Below are 4,874 nucleotides of genomic sequence, written 5' to 3' on the forward strand. Positions count from 1 at the left end.
CCTCTCTCTTCTCCTCTCTCCTCTCCCCTCTCTCTTCTCCTCTCTCCTCTCCCCTCTCTCCTCCCCTCTCCCCTCTCTCCTCTCCTCTACCCTCTCCTCCACACATGATGTGTTCAAGGACCCTCGTAAATCTGACCAACGGTGTAGTTTTATAATCCCGCTGTGGGGTTCTCGGGGCTTGTGATTGCTGTTCTTCTAAGAGCTCCTTTTCTTTCTGCCTCCTCAGATCCTGTGCGGCCGTGAGACCCCCCGCTGGGTCAACCGTCTGGCCTACTTCAGCTCCTGCGTGCCGTTCCTCCAGAGCTGCCTGCCCAAAGAGTGGCTGACCCCGGCCGCCTTACAGTCCAGCGTCAGCCAGGAGCTCCACGGAGGAGGAGGAGGAGAGCTGGAGGAGGCCGAGGACGCGGCGGCCTCGGCCTCCCTGGCGTCCATGTCTCCCTGCTCCCCGTCTTCCTCCTCCAGCCCGTCGTCTTTGCCTCATCATTCCTGCCACCATCCCCGCCGGTAGACCGCTGGGAGACTCTCATGAACCCGCTGATCCAGATCCACGTCCGTCTGGGACATCCAGACCGCCTCCCTTCAAAGTCCGTCTCATTATTTCAGTCTGGAAGCCGGAGTGTCTCACGCTTTACCAGCCACGTCCAGATGTTTCCAGCGGTTAGTCGCTGGACGGTGCTACTCCCCCAGTCTGCTGTGGTGGAAACCAGTGAGAGTCATCCGGAGACCACCAACAAGAAGACGGAAAACACCGATTAATGATCTCAGACTCTTCACTGGCTCTTGTCTCGTGATCTCCGGTCTGTTGGACGCAGCGAGTAAACGCAGCTGATGCACAACACGGCGCTCAGAGCCCTCGTTGCTCCTGAAGGGCTCTTTACACTGTGGAACATTTAAACGCTCCACTCGGACACGTTCCAGCGTTGTGGTTTAAACTCACACTTTCATCTGGTCTGCGGCTGGCAAACGGCGGAGCTGCAGCCGCGTGGCCGTTGTCAAAAAGCAGCAGGTGGAGTTTGAATCTCTGCATCTTTGTGCGTCTGGACCTCAGACTTTTAATGGGAAAGACTCGCTTCTCCTCAAACTCCACACTGACATCAATCCGTCATGATCACCTGGTTATTTATTCACCGGTAACGTTTGAATTAGAGAAGCCTTTCTGTCAGTAGCAAACCGCCACGGTGCCTTTGAGCAAAAGGTACTAGAACCCCACAAGTGTCCCAGTGGCCACCAGTAGACCGGTGGTGGTCGTGCTGGTGAGCTCACGTCGCTCCTCGTGAACTCAGTGATGTCTGAACCGACGCTCTGCTGTTCATTTGGAGCGTTCTGGCTTTTATTTAATGTCAGAAAATCTTCTTCTTCTTCTTTCTCCCAAACGAGCATTTGGGGAAAACAGCTTTGAATCCGTGAACGTATATTCCTGTGATACGTTGTTTTAATCTACGTTTGATGAACTCAGGACTCATAACCGTCTTTTGTACGAAAATCATGTTTTTTAAAGTTTGTTCCTTTTTCTGACAGTCGTCAGAAACGGTTTTATACTAATGAAGAAAAAGAGCTTTTGTTTACAACCTGTGTGTGTGTGTGTGTGTGTGTGTGTGTGTGTGTGTGTGTGTGTGTGTGTGTGTGTGTGTGTGTGTGTGAGAGAGAGAGAGAGAGAGTACAACAAATGTTTCGTATGAACAAGCTGCAACACACAGAGACACTGAGTCAGCGTCTTTGAGCTTCATTTAGGATTTGAACTGCTAAAACACAACGATTACTTTCAGGACTTTGTTTTCTAACGAGACAGAAACGGTGTTAAAGCAAAGACGACGTTCCTCATGAGACCTGGACGGGTGTGATTTGGACTGAGAGGTTTATTATTATTATTATTATTTTTTTTTCAGAGAGAAGTAAACTTTATTTTGGTCACTGCTGGTGTGTTGGCGCCCTCTGCTGGCTGTTTTCTGTACTGAGGTTCTCCTGAGGTTTCCTCTTCACCGCTTCATGTTGTTTACTTCTGTCTCACACACTCACTCATCATCATCATCCTCATCACCTTCATCATCCTCATCACCATCGTCCAGCAGACACACAGTGATTCCACGTCTCCACAGATCACCACTGACTTGAGGCCAAAGATGGATTCAACCTCACCAGTCGTCCACCGTCTCGTCCTTTTGATGCGACGCAGTCGTATCGTCTCAAACCGTGAGACGTTCCGTGTGTGGTGAGAGGGAACCCTCAGCTATTCAAACTGACTTGTTCCACGGGGAACTTCCACGAAGCCTCCGGAGGAGTCAGACCTGATTTGTACCTTTTTGTTGTAAATTAAAGAGAAGTGTACAAGCTGTCTGTGGTGTGTCCTGCTGTGATGCTTTAGTTCATTAGTGACACCAGAGCTGAAGCTGGTTCCACCTCCTCATGAACATCGAGGACCTCAAACATCTAAACTGAGTCCTCACCTTCGTCTCCACCATTTAATGTTTGTTCCCACGTCACGAATCTGCTTCATTCAATCTTCAGCCGCATTTATGCAAATACATTGATGTACTTGTACTGTACTGCAGTACCTCCATGTTGTACTACCTGATACTTGTACTCCACTACCTCCCAGAGGTCCATGTTGTACTACCTGATACTTGTACTCCACTACCTCCCAGAGGTCCATGTTGTACTACCTGATACTTGTACTCCACTACCGCCCAGAGCAGAGGTAGCCAGCACGGTCCCTGCGGGCACCTGGTCGCCCGCAGGGACCGTGTGAGTCGCCCGCAACGCATGTTCTAAAAATAGCACTAGGTCCCCATGGAGCTCCGTCTACAAATTGTAGTTTCTGTTCTTTTTGAATCAAAAACGCATTCATGTCAGTTTTAAAAGGAAGAGGCCGCACCGCACTAGGTTTTCAGGTTCCGAATGGCGGGCGCTTCCCGTTGGCACCGGACGCACCTGACGCGCCGCCCCCGCCGCGATCGCACACCGTCGTCAGGTCCGTCAGTCCTCGGAACAGGCCGCGGGGCAACAACTCGTGGGGGGCGGGGGTAGAGGCGAGGCAACGCAGTACGACCGAAAAGGCGCAGACTAGAGGTTTGAACGCAGGCGCCCAAAGACGCTCGCGTGCCTCGGAGGGTTGGATCCCCCCCCCCTCGGCTATAGACGAGACTGGTTACTAGTTTCTTCGTGGAGAAAAAGGTACCCAAAAAAAAGCTGGAGACTACAGACTACAGGCCGGCATGCAGGCTTCATTGCGCAATGCAAAGTTGACCCAGATTTCCCAAAATGTGGTGATTAGTACGAATGTAATAGGATTCATTTAAACATGTGAAAGAGTTGATTTTTTTATCTTACATAACTGATAATTTGTATAAACATGGGACAGAGTTCATGATTTGTTCAAAAATGTTACGAAGGTAGTGGTTAGTACAAACGAGTCATGATGTGAAGATATGACTTAATGATTTCCTAAAATGTTTTAGAAGTGATCATTTTTACAAAAATATAACGTGCGATTTTGAACAAAATACACAATCATTGTTAATAATTAATGTGAGGAATAATTAACATTGACATGTGATCAGTCTCTTCACATATATTATTATTATTATTATTATTAAAAGGTGATCTGTGCAACTTTGTTATTGAGGAAGTTTGTATCAAACAAGTAGCCCTTCGTACTGCTCGGTACCCTTGAAGTAGCTCAGTTTCAAAAAGGTTGGTGACCCCTGTCCCAGAGGTACATGTTGTACTTTGTACTGCACTACATGTATGTGACAGTAGTTACTCCTTACTTTACAAATGGAAGTCTCTGCTCAGCCAGACTGCTGTCTTCAATCACTCTGATGATTAGACCTCTAGTCAGGTGGAAGGTGGGCGGAGCTGTGAATTATGGGATGTCACCAAACTACCTGCATTGTGGGTAAATTGCCCCGCCCCCAACAGGTAGAACAAGGAAGCTGTCAATCAAGCTCCACCCTGCTGAGAGGACAGCGGTGAAGTCACCTGTGTGGGAGGACTACAGGTGAGCCTTTAACGTTTCACATCCTTCATCACATATGATGCATTACTGCTGATTCTACCAGCAAACAGTAGAAGAAGAAGTCAGCGTTAGCTCCCTCTGCAGCAGCTACACCGTTCACATGACAAAAGAAACTCTTCTAAACGTTTCTGTTCCAAAGGTTCAGGTCTGAAGTGGACCCTGGTACCTTGTGGAACGTGACAGACCAACATGTCCTGAGTCACAAAGATGTTTCCACAATGATCGTACTGAGCCCTCCTCTGTTTGCTTCATCAACCGTTTCTAATAGTTCTCATCACATCAAACATGTTCTTTAGTCAAACAGCAGAAAGGTTTGTGGGGAAATATCTGCTTTCTTTCTGACGTCTCTGTTTCTTCTTCTCGGTGCCTTGTGACTCACTCTGTTTATTTCTACATCATTTCATATCTGGACTCTTATTACAGGATTGATATTGTGTGTGTGTGTGTGTGTGTGTGTGTGTGTGTGTGTGTGTGTGTGTGTGTGTATAGGCTATATATACAGGTGCTGGTCATATAATTAGAATATCATCAAAAAGTTGATTTATTTCACTAATTCCATTCAAAAAGTGAAACTTGTCTATTATATTCATTCATTACACACAGACTGATATATTTCAAATGTTTATTTCTTTTAATTTTGATGATTATAACTGACAACTAAGGAAAATCCCAAATTCAGTATCTCAGAAAATTAGAATATTACTTCAGACCAATACAAAGAAAGGATTTTTAGAAATCTTGGCCAACTGAACAGTATGAACATGAAAAGTATGAACATGAACAGTATGAACATGAACAGTATGAACATGAAAAGTATGAACATGAACAGTATGAACATGAACAGTATGAACATGAACAG

The 4,874-nt window shown here is 46.7% G+C and overlaps 1 pseudogene; it reads left to right on the forward strand.

Annotated features, from left to right (window-relative positions):
* The first annotated feature begins 200 nt into the window (after positions 1-200).
* LOC116379277 (deubiquitinase DESI2 pseudogene) lies at positions 201-2,770 on the forward strand (annotated as a pseudogene).
* The last annotated feature ends 2,104 nt before the right edge of the window (positions 2,771-4,874 follow it).

The sequence above is a fragment of the Anarrhichthys ocellatus genome, unplaced genomic scaffold, assembly GCF_004355925.1.
Source record: "Anarrhichthys ocellatus isolate YVR2014 unplaced genomic scaffold, GSC_Weel_1.0 scaffold4031, whole genome shotgun sequence".
In the NCBI taxonomy this organism is placed as follows: Eukaryota; Metazoa; Chordata; class Actinopteri; order Perciformes; family Anarhichadidae; genus Anarrhichthys; species Anarrhichthys ocellatus.